Consider the following 18,047-nt stretch of genomic DNA (forward strand, 5'->3'; position numbering starts at 1 on the left):
TGTTTATTCTTTCCTTTATATTCCCTGTTCTAGGGGACATATCAGTATAAATATTACTGCATGAAATATCTGAGATTTTCTTGCTGATGTTCTCCTCTAGAACTTTAATGGTGTCACAGCTTATATTTAAGTCTTTTATCCACCTTGAATTTATTTTGGTGTATGGTGTAAATTTGTGCTCAAGTTTCTTTCTTCTTTTTTTTTTTTTGCATGTAGCTGTCCAGTTCTCCCAACACCATTTGTTGAAGAGGGTATCTTTACTCCATTATATGTCATTGCCCTCTTTGCTGAATATTAATTGACGATAGAGACTTGGGTTTATTTCTGGGCTCTCTGTTCTGTTCCATTGGTCTATGTGCCTGTTTTTATGCCAGTACCAGGCTGTTTTGATTACAGTGGCCTTGTAATACAGTTTGATATGAGGTATTGTGACCCCTCCTACTTTTGACTTCTTTCTCAAAAGTGCAGCTGCTATTCGGGGTTGTTTATGGTTCCATATAAATTTTTGAAGTGCTTGTTCTGTGTCTGTGAAATATGCCCTTGGTACTTTAATAAGTATTCCATTGAATCTGTGTATTGCTTTGGGTAGTATGGACATTTTGATGATGTTAATTCTTCCAATCCATTAACAAGGTATATGTTTTCATTTCTTTGTGTCTTCACTGATTTCTTTCTTCAGTGCTGTGTAGTTTTCTGCATATAGATGTTTTACCTCCTCAGGTAGGTTTATTCACAGACATTTTATTTTTCTTTTTGCTATATCAAATGAGATTTTTTGTTTATTTCTGCTTCTGCTGATTCATTGTTAGTATACAAAAAATGCCTTTGATTTCTGGATATTGAGTTTGTATCCTGCTGTTTTGCCTAATTCATTAATTAGTTCGAGCAGTTTTTGGGTAGAGTCTATAGGATTTTCCATGTACACTATCATGTCATCTGCAAACAGTGACAGTTTTGCTTCCTCCTTTCCTATTTAGATGCCTTTTATTTCCTTTTCTTGCCTAATTGCTGTGGCCAAAAATTCCAAAACTAGTTTGAATAGAAGTGGTAAAAGTGGACATCCTTGTCTTGATCCTGATCTTAGTGGAAAAGCTTTAAATTTTGCCCATTGAGTATAATGTTGGCTGTAGGTCTCTCATAGATGGGCTTTACTATACTGAGCAATGCTCCCTGCAATCCCACTTTGGTGAGTGTTTTTATCATAAATGTGTGTTGCACCTTTTCAAAAGCTTTATCTGCGTCTATGGATATGATCATGTGGTTTTAGTCTTTGCTTTTGTTTATGTGAAGTATTACATTTACTAATTTGTGAATGTTGAACCACCCTTGCATCCCTGGGATGAATCCCACTTGGTCATGGTGTATGATCTTTTTGATATACTGTTGGATGAGATTTGCCAATATTATTTTTTATTTGCTTTCTTTTTTTAATTTTATTTAGTTATTTTTCAAGTACAGTTTTTTGTCTCTTTCTCCCATCCCAGCCCCCCCTGCCCTGTCTCCCCACCTCCCTCCTATCCCCCCCCCCAGTCCTCATCCCTGTGTCTTTCATACTTGTTCCTCAAAATCCCTCTCCATTTTTTCCCTTTAATTCCCTACCCTCTCCCCTCTGGTCGCTGCCCACTTGTTCTCTATTTCAGTGTCTTTGTTTTTATTCTGTTTGCTTATTTATTTTGTTGTTTAGCTTTCTGTTAAAGGTGACATCATATTGTATTTGTCCTTAACAAGGAATCAGCAGAAGCAGAAATCAAGGAAAAAATCCCATTCGATATAGCAAAAAGAAAAATAAAATATCTGGGAATAAACCTACCTGAGGAGGTAAAAGACCTGTATGCAGAAAACTGCACAGCACTGAAGAAAGAAATCAGGGAAGACACAAACAAATGGAAACATATACCTTGTTCATGGATTGGAAGAATTAACATAATCAAAATGTCCATACTACCCAAAGCAATATACACATTCAATGCAATACCTATTAATGTACCAATGGCATATTTCACAGACATAGAACAAGCACTTCAAAAATTTATATGGAATCATAAACAACCCCAAATAGCAGCTGCACTTTTGAGAAGGAAAAAGGAAGTAGGAGGGATCACAATACCTGATATCAAACTGTATTACAAAGCAACTGTAATCAAAACAGCCTGGTACTGGCATAAAAACAGGCACATAGACCAATGGAACAGAACAGAGAGCCCAGAAATCAACCCAACGCTCTACAGTCAATTAATATTTGACAAAGGGGGCAATAACATAAAATGGAGTAAAGATAGCCTCTTCAACAAATGGTGTTGGGAGAACTGGACAGCTACGTGCAAAAAAATGAAACTTGAGCAAAAACTTACACCATATACCAAAATAAATTCAAGGTGGATAAAAGACTTATATATAAGCCATGATACCATTAATTTCCTAGAGGAGAACATTGGCAAGAAAATATCAGATATTCCATGCTGCAACATTTTTGCCAATATTTTGTTGAGGATTTTAGCCTCTATGTTCATGAGCGATATTGGCCTGAAGTTTTCTTTCTTTGTTGTACCTCTATCTGGTTTTGGAATTAGGATGATGCTGGCTTCATAAAAAGAATCTGGGAGTTTTCCATCCTTGTGGATTTTTTTGGAATAGTCTGTGAAGAATAGGGGTTAGCTCTTCCACAAATGCCTTGTAGAATTCTCCTGTGAACACATCTAGTCCAGTGCTTTTGTGTTATGGGTCTTTTTTGACTACTGCTTCAATTTCATCTGTTCTTATTGATCTGTTCAGGTTTTCTGCTTCTTTTTTGTTAAGTTTTGGAAGAGTATATTTTTCTAGAAATGTGTTTATTTCCTCTAGGTTTTCTAATTTCTTGGCATACAGTTCTGCATAGTATTTTCTAACAATCCCTTCTATTTCTGTGGTATCAGTTGTAATCTCTCCTCTTTCATTTCTGATTTTGAGTCCTCACTCTTTTTTTCTTGATGTGTCTACTTAAATGCTTGTCTATTTTGTATATCTTTTCAAAGAACGAACTCCTGGATTCATTGATCCTTATAATTGTGCTTTTAGTCTCTATGTCATTAAGTTCTGCTCTAGTGTAGGTCATTTCCTTTCTTCTGCTTGCTCTGGGCTCTGTTTGTTGTTGTTCCTCGAGTTCTTGCAGGCATAGGATTAGGTTGTTTGTTCAAAATGTTTCTATCTTCTTTAGGTAGACCTCTATTGCTATAAACTTCCCTCTCAAAAATGCTTTCGCTGTGTTCCATGAGTTTTGGGTTGTTGTGAGTTCATTTTTATTTGTTTCCAGAAACTTTTGGATTTTTTCCCTAATTTTATTCTTGACCCATTCATTGTTTAATGGCATACCATTCAGTCTCCATGATTTTGGGTGCTTTGGGTTTTTTCCTTTGGGGTTTGTTTCCAATTCAGTCTCTTGTGGTCAGAGAAAATGCATGGTATGATTTCAATTTTCTTGAATTTTTTGAGGCGTGTTTGGCATCCTGTCATTTGATCTATTTTTGAGAATTTTCCATGTGCATTTGAAAAGAATGTGTATTTAGCTTCTTTGGGATTAAGGGCTCTCTCTCTCTATATATATATATCAGTTAAGTCCATTTCCTCTAGTGCGTTGTTTAATGCCGCAATATCTTTTTTGATATTTTGTTTGGAAGATATGTCCATTTTTGATAGTGGGGTGTTAAAATCTTCTACTGTAATTGTGTTGCTGTCAATATCTTTCTTGAAGTCCTCTAAGATTTACTTGATATATTTTGGTTCTCCTATGTTGGGTGCATATATATTTACAATGTTAATGTCTTCTTGTTGGATTCTTCCCTTGAGTATAATGAAGTGACCTTCTGGGTCTCCCTTTATGGCGCTCTTTTTGAAGTGTATTTTGTATGATATGGGAATTGCTACCTCGGCTTCTTTTTTGTTGTTTGTTTGCTTGGAAAATTTGTTTCCAGCCTTTCACTTTTCGTCTGTGATGGTCTTTTGTCCTAAGGTGTGTCTCTTGTAGGCAGCATATGTGGGGGTCATGCTTTCTTATCCATGCAGCTATTCTGTGTTTTTTGATTGGAGCATTTAATCCATTTATGTTTAAGGTTATTGGTGATAGGTCTTATTCATTACCATTTTTGTACCTGTGTTCCTCTCCGTCTCTCACTTTTCCTTCCTTTCCTTAAAGTAGTCCTTTTAGCGTTTCTTGTAGGACTGGTTTGGTGGAGGCATATTCTTTTAGACTTCTCTTGTCTTGAAAGCTCTTTATTTGGCCTTCAATCTTGATTGAGAGCCTTGCTGGGTAAAGTAGCCTTGGTTGTAGGCCTCTGGTTCTCATTACTTGAAATATTTCTTGCCATTCTTTTCTTGCTTGGAGTGTTTCCATTGAGAAGTCAGTAGCTAACCTTATTGGGGATCCCTGGTATGCTACTTCTTCCTTCTCCCTTGCTGCCTTTAAAATTCTCTCTTTGTCTTGTAATTTTGCCATTTTGATGGTGATGTGTCTTTAAGTGGGCCTCCTTGGGTTCCTCTTGACTGGGACTCTGTGTTTCCTGGATCTGTGTGGCTTTTTCTCTCATCAAATTAGGAAAATTTTTTTCTCATTACTCTTTCAAATACGTTTTCTATCCCTTGTTCTTCTTCTTCTGGCATTCCTGTTTTTTGGATATTATTACATTTCATATTGTCTTGCATTTCTCTTAATCCTTCTTCATTCTTTCTGAGCCTCTTTTCATTTTCTTGATCTTTCTGTGAGATGCCTTCTACTTTGTCCTCCAGCTCGCTAATTCTATCCCCCGCCTCATCTATCCTACTTTTGAAAATTTCTACTGTGTTCTTCAGAACGGAAATTGTATTCTACATTTCCTCTTGTCCCTTGGTGATAGTTTCTATTTCCTTTTTCATGTTGATATAGTTTGTGGTGAGATCTTTGTAGTTCCCCTGTAGTTTCTTATAGCTCATTGTGAGCTCTTCAATCTTCATAATAACCAGTGCTTTGAATTCACTATCTGATAGTTGATTAGCCTCTATTTCATGTAACATTGTTTCTGAAGCCTCTGCTTTTTTATTATTTGGAGATTGTTTCTTTGTCTTCCTGTTCTTTGTGAGACTCTTCTTGTTAGCCTCGGCTTCAAAATTGATCTGTTCTGACTCCCTGGGTTTATGTTGTGAACCTCTGTGGTATAATACTTGTGAATTTCAGTGGTGCAGACTCCTTAAGGTATTCTACCCCTTTTATTGTGTATGTGTAATCAGTTGTAGGAGGAGGCAAAATGGTTTATGACAGCAGAAGAGTTTTTTTATGATATTTACAGTCACAGCCAGTAGAGAGGAGATAGGCGATCTTTAGACTATATATTGTGTTAACCTTATTCTTCAGCTCAACTTGCCACTTTTACAAGAAGATGGACAAAAGATAAGCCAATACAGGTGCTCTCAGGACCCAGTCCTATTGGGGTTTTATAGAGGCTTCGTTACATAAACACGCCTAAGTGCATCATTTTTCATTGGGCTGGGTGTTTCTTTTCACAGATTTCCAGGAGCTTTAGAGACCATGAGACCCAGAAAAGTGGACCCTGTTCAAAGTCTTGTCATTTTCCTCACTTCCAGTCTGGATGAGAGCAGAGGAATGTGGTGGTTACCTGCTCATGGGGATTCTGAAAAAGTAAAATTATGCGGACAAAGTGTCTCCTGAAAAGGGAGGCCCCAATCTGTGCATCATATCCCTGTATGTGGTGAGGGTCATGACAGTTGTGAGTCCCCACCCATCAACCTGGTGACACCGAGAGTCACCCTGCTAAGCCCTAATGATTTGTCCCCCATATTGCTTCTCCCTTGAATGGACACCTGGGTCCATGTAGTGCCCTGAACCCTCTTGTAGGAGACCATTATGCATGGCATGGGCCCAGCTCCCAGTGGAAGATGCACATGACCCACACCCATGGATAGATTCTCTGGTGCATAATCAGGCCTGCAATATGTGTAGGCCTCTTTGAATCTTGTTTTTTGGGGGAAAAAATCTCCCTCACCTGATTTGAAGCAAACATTTACTGCAAAGTAACTTCTTGAAATTCATGCTGAAACTTCCAAGGATGAGTTTAACCACTTCAACTACTTATCACGTTTCATTTGCAATTATCCCTCTTCTGTGATGTGATTAGCAGCATTCGCTCCTTTGTTTTCTGTAAAAGATAACCACCTAAAGCAACCTGTGCATACTTAATGAGGACCACCATGTAATGTGCCAAGAAACCCAGTAACGTCCGCTCATAGCAAGGGCCTGGGCTGAGAGAAAAGCCATGCTGTCTCTTTTTCTTCACAGAACTCATTAGTCCATGTAAACTTCTCATCTCAGCTTTAATGACATGAAAACTACAGGCCAGAGCCCACATCAGCTGGCACCCAGGAACAGGGACTCAGAGGCCATGAACCATCATCATTGTGGACAACACACCGACTTCATTAGAATACATGGGAACTAGCCCATGTAAGGGCCAATGACCCCAAGTGCTGTTCGGGGGTGTCATAGGGTGTGTGGGATTACAGAGGAAAAGAGTTTTTTTTTTCCCTAGGTCGCTCTCTCTTGTGACCATTTTACAACTGTACCTTCTTTAGTAAGCAGGAGCCTTGCCCCCTCTCCCAAGCTTATTCTGGGAGGTGACCCCAAACTAGTTCTAGGCTTGGGAGAAAGAGCAAAGATTTTCCCTTTAATCAGTTTTAAAAACATCAACTAGTTACAGGACAATTTACAAGCATCTCAGCACATTTTTTAAAGGCACATATTGAGTTCCCCCTTCAGTTTTGCCTTTTCGCTCTGTCTGCCGGTATAAGGATTTAAAGGTGCACATGGAGAAAAGACACAATTGGAACTGGTTTTGTAATTACTCTGCTTGCAGTAGGGAAATTTCAAAAAAAATTATATTACTTGTTAACAAAAATTGAAGGTTTCTGCAAATTCTCAACCATGGGAGAGGACTCTCTAAAGAAGAAGAGCTATGTTTTAGGTTCAGCAACATTTTGGGGCTGCTGAATGTCCCCTAGATTAGGGATCTTTAGTTTTTGCAGTATGGAACAGAAGGGACCCATGTGCATTACTAGCTAGGCCCTTCTTGCAGTTCCCACCAGGGGTGCCAAGTCTAATAATGTGCCCATTGTACTCAGCAGCAGCGTGGGTGTGCATGTGTGTGACCTCGCTGCAAGTCTAGTGGGAGCTTGGTCTCTCTGCTGGGTACAGGCAGTGGTGCAAAGGGGAGATTGGTTTCCCTAGCCTCCCTTTCTTACCAGTGTGTGCCAGGGGAGACCCTTCCCCACTCCACAGTTGTGTCAAAAGCAGTGGCGTGGCCCTGCATTCCCAGCTACTCAGGAGGCTGAGGCAGAAGGATTGCTTGAGCCCATGAGTTCTGGACTGTAGGGCGCTATGCCAATAGGGTGCCGTACTAAGTTTGGCATCGGTATGGTTGTTGTAGACTGCTGTCTGGTTCTAGGAATTTTATCTCAACCCCTTTTGGCTACGGGTGAGGGACCACCTTTGGAGTGCCAGCTGCAAGAAACAAAGCTTGTCTCTGGTAGCAAACACTGTCTCAGTTTTCTCTCCCTGCCCCCAAAGCCTGGTCGGAAGTCAATGACAGGTAAGCCCTTCACAGCAGGGGGCAACCTAAGCCAGACCGGATCACTTGGGAGGCCTTTATGGAAGGACTCAAGGGGCTGCAACAAAGAGGGAGCAATGGACTCTTGACCCCGGCTTTGACATAGCCCGAGTTCCCATGTCCTCTGGGAGAAGAAGGGCTTCCTGGCTCTAATCCCCTTAAGCCTGAATACCTGTTGGGGAGAGGTGCAGCTCTTGCCTCGCTAGAGCATGTCCTGGGGAAAAAAATCTGACATCACAAAGACTTCCTGATAAACTTGTGAAATCTGCTCTAAGAGTACTTTCATTCATATGTTAAGGGTTTGAGCAGGAAACCCTAAAACTCTGTTCCTGACAGACTGATTCATAGTAAGCCCTCAGATTTCTTTGAATTGTTATCTACTATTTGATCTTTGCTGGCCTGTATTCCTGTGTATTGCAACCCAATAAAAGGCCCTGGAAGAGGGGGCATGAGGCCTTATTCTCCTCGGAGAAACTGGCCGCTACGCGCCTTTTTCCCCAAAGAAACTGGCCACTGCCCATGGCCTTTTCCCTCTCAGAAAATGGCCACTTCTTCTCCCTAAATAGATCACATCATATCTCAGTCATATTCATTCTCATCCGCGGCACACAGGGGGACTTTTGAGGAAAGTTGCCTCCACATATGGTTACTTCCCCAGAGCAGGAGGCCACCAGGTTCCCTAAGGAGGGATAAACAAGCTCAGGTCAGAAGCGGAGCAGGTCAAAATTCCAATAAAAAAAATTAAATGTTGAGATTGTAGGTAGAAAATAGATAGGGGGGAGGGCAAGAATAGTATGGGAAATATAGAATCTAAAGAACTTGAGACACGTGGTCGTAAACTAAAGGGGGGGAATGGTGGGGGAGGGCGTGTGCAGGGTGGAGGGAAGAAATAGAACAACCGTAATGGCATAATTAATAAAATATATTTTAAAAAATAATAAATTAATTAAAAAATAAAATGAGAAAAAAGTAAATGTGTTTTCCCACAGAGAAATAACTGTTTCTGAAAGTTGTGAATGTGCTCATAAGTTAGTCAATCTAAAGCATGCTATAAGTGGAATGGGGGGTGTGATGTGTAAAAGAAACATTAAGAATCCTCCTTGATAATGGTAGAACCATGATCTTTATTGTAAAAATGAAACATAGGTATATTGTTTCCTGAAGAGAACTAGTCCTTCTCCATGGAAGAAAAAGTATCTTTTTTTTTTACCTTTAGAGGGGAAGGGAAGGAGAGAGGTAGGGAAATATCAATGTATGATTGTCCCTTGTGCACCCCCTGACGGGAACTGGCCTGCAACCCATGCATGTGCCCTGACTGGGAATCGAACCTCGATTTTTTGGTTCACAGGTTCATGCTCAATCCACTGAGCTACACCAGCTAGGGCCCATTTGTTAACACACTGTACACACTGATTGTTTCCTTGGGGAAGAACTGGCTATTTTCCCAGAGGGAATGGTTAGTCAATTGAGTTGCAAAAGGTTCTTGGCTCAAAAACATTTTTCTTCTAAAACATATTTTTGTCAGAGCACCTTTCCCCACACACATCTTTCCAACTTTACTTGTAAAGTACACTTAAGAGCAACCAGGTCCTGAGAACAGCAATTAACTTGCTTAAACTCATTGCAGCTTGCAGAAAAGGTAGGGCTGTCTTTCCAAGCCCTTAGCAAGGCATCCCCATTTGCAGGATTTAATCCTCAAGGACTAAGTTCTCAAATAAGTTGGCAAACAGATGTCACTCATTATGCTCCCTTTGGAAAATTCAAATATGTTCATATTTCTATTGATACTTACTCTGGTGCCCTACATGCATCTTCTTTAAAAGGAGAATCTACTAAAAATATACAAGCCCATTGGCTTGAGGCTTTTAGTCATTTAGGATGGCCTCAGCAAATTAATACTGAGAATGGCCCTGGATACCTTGTCCATTCTACTCAGGGGTTTCCTCAGCATTGGAATATCCAACATAAAACAGGAATACTTTACAATCCAAAAGGTCAGGCAATTGTAGATCATTTGCATCATACTTTTAGAAATCTTAAAAAACAGAAAAATGGGGAGTCATGAGTCCTTCCCCCCAAATTTTATTTTATTAGCCCTGTTTAGCAATAATTTTGTAAATTGTGATGAATCACTCTGTACTCTAATAAAGAAACATTTTCAGAAGAAAGAGCCAAAGATCTCTCATCCTCAGGTTTTATATAGAAATCCTCTGGGAGATGGCTCCTGGCAAGGCCCTGTAGACCTCTTAACTTGCGGAAGAGGGTATGTGTGTGTTTCCATTCCTACAGGTCCTGTCTTGCTACCAGCCAAAAGAGTAAAGCGTTATCATGAGTGGGACAGACAACAAGCTCTGCTACCTGGAGCTGAGAACTGATCAACTGACAGACCAGATGGGCCAGCTGACCCTGAACAACCAGAAGGACAATGGACACTTGCACCATCACTCGCGGACCTGGGTCCGCCGATGGAGGAGGATGGGGCTTACCCCAATGACAGGGGCCGGAACTCCACTGCCTTCTGGAGAGGGCAACAAACACTCAGTACCCCTTAATGTTTAATGGGTGAACCCTAAAAACTGTTTCAATGGACTGAATTTATAAGTTTCTGTCCTAGCAGCCCTTGGATGACCCTTTGTCTTAATCCTTATTTGTGCTTTATGATGTATATATGGAGATTGTTTTCTTTTTTAAAAAGGATTTTATTTATTTATTTTTAGAGAGGAAGGGAAGGAGAGAAAGAGAGAAACATCAATGTATGGTTGCCTCTCATGCGTCCCCTACTGGGAACTGGCCTGCAACCCGGCACGTGCCCTGACTGGGAACTGAACCATGATCGTGTGGTTCGCAGGCCCGCGGTCAATCCACTGAGCTACACGAGCCAGGGCTGGAGGTTGTTTTCTTAAGATCACATTTGAGAACAGCAAATAGTAGGTTTCACAGGGTTAACAGCTACAATTGCATTTATAGTAGAAAAAGGGGGGATTAGATGCTGGGGACCATCCTGCCTGGTTTCAGAAGCTGTAACCCCCAATGACTAAGACTGAGTAAGAGCCAAAGGGACCTGCTTCATCTGGGTCTGTTCTGCCATGAGGACCTGAGCCACTGAGGAGACAATGCTTATCTCCCTGGCAGGAGCACTGCCTCTGCCCACTTTACTTCACCCTTCCTGGCCCCCCGTGCTTGGTCGGTTAGCCAGTGATGGGTAAGATCCATCAGAGGAAGGGCAACCTAAGGCAGGTACAATCGCATGGAAGCCTTCAGGGAAGGACTTGTGGGGCTGTGGAAAAAGAGGGTAATGGACCCTCGCCGCTTGGCTCTGACATAGTCCGAGTCCTCTTTCTGTATGCAAGAAGTCTCCTAATCTCTTGGCTGCCTTACTTCCTGCTGAAACAATGCTGGAGGTGGATGTGGTCCTTTGTTGGAAAGGGCAAGTTTCCCAGGGTGATCATGCCTAAAGAAGACAGCATAAAATCCTATGAAACCTATGCTGCTAATACCCTCAATATAAATAATAAGGGTCCAAGCCTTCAATTAGTTTGTTTTTCTAAAGTTGTATGGCCCTTTAGCTATCTGACCCTGACTCAACATAGACCCTCAGAGATCTTTGAATGTTGTCTATTTGATCATTACTGCCTGACAGTGATGGTTGATGGGCCTAATCTGAAAATGTGGGTCTTTGGAACCACTGATCACTTACTGATTATAGTAATGCTCTATGTACTTGGATGTATTGGCAAATTATTTGTCCAGGGACATGTGAGAGACCAGCAAGTAGCAAGCTTTGTGGAGTTGATAACAGTCCTAAGTAAAAACAAGGGGGAAGATGTAGGAGACCATTCTGCGTGGTGTGGGCCCTGCTCGCACTCAGAGATGCGCAGGACCCATACCCACAAATAGGTTCTCATGTGGAAAATCAGGCCTGCAATATGCCTAAGCCATTTTGAGTCTTTCTTTTTGCAAAACAAAAATCCAAAACAATAACAAAAACAACAACAACAAAAACAATCAAACCTCCCTCACTCTGATTTAAAGCAAGTATTTACTGTACAGTAACTTCCTAAAATCTATGCTGGCCCTTCCGAGGATGAGTGTAACCAATTCAACTATTTTTCACTTTTCATTTGCAAATATCCTTTTTCTGTGATGTAATTAGAATCATTGGCTCATTTCTTTTCTATAAAAGATAACTACCTAAAGCAACCTATGCATAGCAAATGAGGACCATCATGTAATGTTCCAAGAAGCCCAATAAAGTCCGCTCATGGCAAGGGTCTCGGCTTTTGCTTCCATTGGGAGAAAAACCATGCTGTTTCTTTTCCTCCACAGGATTTGGTTGTGGGGGAAACTTTGCCCACAAGTCCCCACTGTGGATCAAAGTAACACTACCAAGACATGATCCGCTTGAGGAGGAAAGGTGGCCAATTTCTCAGAGGAAAAAGGCCAAGAGCCACTTCCTCAATGGCTTTTATTGGATTGTAATACACAGGAATACAGGTGGTAGGGATCAAACAGTACATAACATTTCAAAGAAATCTGAGGGCTTAGTCTGAGTCAGTGTCTGTCAGGAAAGGGGGTTGCAGAAACTTTGGGAGACATACTCATTTCCGGATCGGACCCTTAACATATGAATGAAAGCACTCTTAGGAAAGCAGGCTTCACAGGCCTTTTAGGAATTCTTTCTTATGCTAGATCACCCTGGAATCCCACTCTAGCCAGGCAAGGGGCTGCACCACCTTCCTCATCACAGGTTTTCAGGCTTAAGTGGGTTAGAGCCAGGAAGCTCTTCTCCCAGAGGACATGGGGGCTTGGGCTATGTCAGAATAGCTGGGGGGTGAGGGTTCACCACTCCCTCTTTGTTGAAGCCCACTGAGTTCTTCCATGATGGCCTCCCAAGTGATCATTTCTGGCTTAGGTTTCCCCTCCTCTGAGGAATCGTAACCGTCTCTAACTACGCGACCATGCATTGGGGACTGGGGGAGGAAGCAGAGGCAGCATTTGCTACCAGAGACAAGCTTTGTCTCCTTGTGGCTTGCATCCCGGAGGTCACTCACTCATCCTTAGCCATGTGAGGCAGTTACAATTCCTGAGACCAGGCAGAGCAGTTCCCAACACATGGTAGTCCATGTGAATGTTTCATTTCATCCATAATGATGCGGACACTGTGGGACAGTGTCCACATCATCCTCTAAAAACTTGACACACCCACTCTCCTTGTACTCACACACCTACCTCACACACTGCTGTCAGCCCAGGGACCCCTGACACAGAATCCTGGACCTCACTCTCCTCCTCCCATATCTCATTTTTCTGGAAACATGCATGGGGCAGTAATGCCCCCTCTAAGGTTCTTGTCCAACTGCGAGCTCCTCAGAGAAATCTTCCATATCACCCCCCTGCCCACATTCCTGATCCCATTATAGCCCTGCAGAATCAGCAGCCTCCACTTCTCCTGGAAAACACATGTCTGCCTCTCCAGAATGCCATGTGATGTTTGTGGTAAAACATACACTAACTAACTTTCACCATGGTGAAGTATTTAAATGGACACAGTGACATAAGTACATTCCAAACACTGTGCAACCATTGTCACTCTCCAAATCCAGAAGTGCTTGCTTTCCCAAACTGGCTTAGTGTCCATTAAATAATAACACCCCATTTCCTGTCCCCTGCCCTAGCCATCCCTTACTGTGCTCCATCTTCATGCCCTTGACCCTCTGTTTTTCACAGACATGGAAGCAAACAGCCATCATGATTCTGAGAAGGGTGTGTTTCTCTGGGCTTTGCGTCTCCAAGGCTCAAACATTTCTTGCATCTGTCCACATTCTCTTCTTTTTTGGGGGGGTGTGATATTTTGTGTAGTGGATAGGACAGATGTTGCTTATTGAGTATCCTATTCCATGTCTTGTTTTCATAAGAATTCAGTTGCTATAAACAGATGTTTTTTATGTTTTTATTTTCTGATTGGAAAGGGCATGAGAAAGGAGGATAACAAACTTGTATGAATAGGGTTAACACATGATAACAGAAAATGAACAGAAAACACCCTTGACCAGAGACTGTTCTGAGGTAGGACAAACAATAATGATTTCCATAGTGTGCTTCGGTCCCCTGTCATATTCTCTCATCCATCCTAGAAGCATCAGGAAGAGGAGAAAGGGAAGGTGGAGACACAACCTGTGTAATGGGAGCTGGGCTGATTCAACCTTGGATCTGACCAGGACAAGGTCCAACTTCTGGTCACACCTGCCTCAACCTGGAATTCCTGGGAAAGGGATACCCACCCCACCTCTGCACTGTGACTCTGAGGAAATAGCAGATCCTGAGAGGATGAAGTTCAGGGGGATACAAGGAGCAAGGGCAATGTGAGGGTCACAGAGGAGTCTCAAGGTTAGTTCCAGTCCAAGGACAGCAGGCCTGAGAGACAGGAGCAGCCCATGTACCATGGGAGCTGGAGTCAGGACAAAGCTCTTATGGACATTCCAGTTCCAAAGCCATCAGACAGGAGGGTCACACTGATCTCCTGAAAGCCTTTTACAATTGGGCAGAGACCCCACTTTAGGGAGGTCAATCTGCCTCACCCAGTCTACTAATTTCAAACACAATCATGGAACCCCCCAGATACTGTTTAAACAAATATTGCAGCACCCACTCCCAGTGAAGTGAACCCCTAAATTAACTGTTAAATGACCCAGATATCCCACACTCTCAACAGATTCAGGCAACCTTCCCCACACATCGTCCTCAATAGTGTCTTCATTATCTTCCACTAGGAGATTCATTTGCTGAATGAGGACTCAGGGAAAATGGCTGATGAAGATTATGGGGAGACTTTATTGTGTTAGTTAGTGACAAAGGACACAGAAAAACTCCAGTGTAGTTCATGGGTTCACACTTCTCATCTCACGGAGCAAGTGGGAACTGCACTCCAGTGCAGGGCATCTAACTCAGGACTCTCAGACGCTCCAGAAGCCACGGTCCTTGGAAGTAGACAGCTCCTTTAATGAAGTGAGAAAAATCACAGACAGTGAAAATGACACTGAAGTTGCCCCAACAACATTCCTGTCTAATCCCTGGTCTGCTTTTGCCTGCTTGCTCATAGTCCCAGGTGGCTGTGCACCCCAGTTCATGACAGCTTCTCTTTCCCTTATTATTGCTGTTGTTAGGTGGACTCAGGAGTCTCAGAATATGACTGGATGAGTGGGAGCTTTCAAACCTCAACTTTCTCATCAACATATGCCCTCATATGGACATGCAGATGTAAAAAATCCTGATGGACCCTTTCCGGTGTGGCTCAGTGGATTGAGCACTGGCCTAAGAACCAAAGGGCCACTGGTTCGAATCCCTGTCAGAGCACAGGCCTTGGTTGTAGACCAGGTTCCCAGTAGGGGACAAATGAAAGGTGACCACACATTGATGTTTCTATCTTTTTCCTTCTCTGTTCTTTCCCTTCTGTCTAAAATAAATAAATAAAATTTATTATAAAGGCCTGAGTGATCACCCTTTGCCCCTAGTAAGAGAGTCAATCCACCCCAGTCCTGGCCCAACATGAGAACCCACACTGTCTGACCATATAAGCCCCGAGGCAAGCTCGTGGTCTGTCTCCTTGAATTCACTTCAGCCTTGCTGGAGAGACCTCCCTGACCCTCCTGAGATCTCAGTCAAGTCAGGACTGAATTTCATCTGATCCTTTACTGTGTAGGCATCATCAGACTCCACATCTGAAGCTAATTTTGGAGAAAACTACCCAGGATTTCCACAGGGGTTACAGCCAACCATGCTGTGTGTGTGGTGCTGGGACAATGACTATCCCCATCACCAGGCCTTTCTTCTCTGTTAGGATTGACCATTGCTTTGCTCACTGATTAGAGGGGAGCCCTGGGAGCTTCCATATGCTGCTGAGTTGTCTCTCCTGTTGGTGTCCTGATCCAGACTCCAGAGAAGATGCAGAAGCAAATGTTAGATAAAGGGGAAAGCCAGACTAGAGGGTAACCCAAAGATTAACCTCCACCTCCACCTGCTCCTTTCATGGAAGCTCTGACCTCTGGGTCATGAGCGCCCCATTGTGTCCTGAGTACCCCCTGAAGCACAACCCTCCTGTCTGCCACAAGTAGGTTTGTGTCAGAGATTACTTCCCCTCAATGTGTCTCTTGCACAGTAATGCACAACTATGTCCTCGGTGGTCAGAGAGTACTATTGCAGGGAGTACTGGTTCCTTGATGTGTCAGCAGGAATGGAGACTTGCCCCAGAAAGCTGAGTTGAACCTTGTGCCTTCTGACCAGTACCTCATCCACTCCAGCCTCTTCCCTGGGGGTTGACAGATCCAGTGCCAGTAGTAACTGCTGGTGACGGACACAATGCAGGTGAGGGAGAGGGTCTGTGAGGACTTCACCAGTCCTGGGTCCAACTCCTGCAGCTGCAACTGGCACAGGACCCCTGCAGGCAAGGAGCATAAGTCCCTGCCAGTCATATATATATAGTCACCGCCATCTCAGAGACTCATATTTGACATCTGAGACACTCACCCTGAGTGGCTGTCACGAGTCATAGGAGAAGACATAGCAGTCTCGTCTTCTCTAGAGCACAGTTTTGCCTTCCCCAGAGACCCACAGGTCTGTGTGATGAGGGATCTCTGAGTCCCCCACAACCTGGGGAGGTTATACCCTGGATCTGGGGAGAAATTTGCCTGTGGGGGACTCTTGTCATAAGTGGAGAGGCACTGAGTCAGGTTCCCTCTGGACATCTCTTCTGACCATGGATAAAAGGACATGTAGGTTGTGAGTCTCACTGCAAACAGCTCATGGATGGCCTCACCCTTCTGAGTGCAAAACAGGATTTGGAATCTCATTTTTTTTCTTGTAGGTGTTATAAGGCATTAGTTTTTCCAAACTTTTAAACATAAAAAGGTGAAAGTATCCCCAATTTGGAAGAGTGTATAATCACAATTTCATAATTAGTACTATGTTGATTTCAAGTTAGTTATATATAAGATCCCCACATACAGGGCAGTTTCTTCAGAGACTCCATTTTCCATAACTCGAACACATGTGACCACTTTTATAGGAATAACTAGAGAGGCTGGGAGGTGCCCTTTGATCCTTGCTGTGTGAGTCTTGCATTTGCGTCCAAAACTCTCTATGCTAAGTCTCCATTAAGGCACCAAGACGCACAGCAGAGACCCCTCACAAATGACATCAGACAGAACCACACTTTCTATGCAGTGTTAGGGGGGAAAATAAAGCAGCAGTACACTTGTGTTTGATGCAGTGTCATCCAATTATTGAACAGAGGATGTGAGAGAATCGTGGCTGCTCCACATTCTCAGATTCTGGCACTAAGGGTCCACCGTGTTCAGAGGCAGCAGAATGTGGAGGGCCCTGTCCATAGTTTTTTCAGAGGGAAGGTCCCATGCAAGGAACCCTCTCAATCTCCAGCATCCCTGGGAAGGCTGGGTCTTGTGGCCTGAAGGTACTGGGCTCCTGCTCTACATGAAAGTTTCTGTATATTCAGGACACAATATTTTCAGACAAAGAATTTGAAAATAGTCTGCACTCTGTGCTTGTCTTTTCATTTCTTTAACAGTACCTTTCTGGGACAAATTATTTTGATTTTAGCTATATTATTTAAAGATTTTACTATTTGTTTTTAGACAGAAGGGAAGGGAGGAAGAGGAAGAGAGAAATTCATGTGTGGATGACTCTGGAGACCTGGCCTGCAACCCACACATGTGCCCTGGTGGGAATCAAACTTGTGACAATTTGGTTTGCAGGCCACCACTCAATTCACTGAGCCACACAAGCCAGGGATAATTTTAGCTACATTTAATTCATCAATATCTTATCTCAATGTTAATCTCCACATTCACTAGATAGCTCACTCTCACCTAGATCATATCCTGTATGTCCCTGACATTTTGATGAAGAACTCTGTGGTCCTGTGATTGTGGCGAGGAGCAGCAATGCTGGTTCTCAGTGGGAGTCATGTGCAGAGAAGAAGCTCCCTGCCTGACAAGTGCCCCACAGAGACCAGGCAGGTCTTCTCCCAGAGTGAAGCCACATGGGGTGCACATCTCTTTGATCATAACAGTAAATGTCTGATAGGAAAAGCTGGTCATCATTATCACACGTTTAGGTATCTTTCAAGTTGCTATTAAAAAGGATGAATATTTCTCCAGAAGTCATTTTAAATCTGAGGCATCCCATTAAACATATCTGCCACCGCTGAGTCTTACATCCATAGTTTCCTCTACACTAATGCACACATGCAGCTTTGTGGTCATCAAGAGACCACACATCTCACAGTAGTCCCATGAGATCCTAGTAGGGCTCAAATATCCCTCTCAGCTGGGACATCATCACTGCTACAATATAGGTAGTTCCTCACATTGCTCACATGTGTGTGCACTGGTGGTAGTCATGTAAAAC

The sequence above is a fragment of the Artibeus jamaicensis genome, unplaced genomic scaffold (assembly GCF_021234435.1).
Source record: "Artibeus jamaicensis isolate MK-2021 breed Jamaican fruit bat unplaced genomic scaffold, CSHL_Jam_final contig_845, whole genome shotgun sequence".
In the NCBI taxonomy this organism is placed as follows: domain Eukaryota; kingdom Metazoa; phylum Chordata; class Mammalia; order Chiroptera; family Phyllostomidae; genus Artibeus; species Artibeus jamaicensis.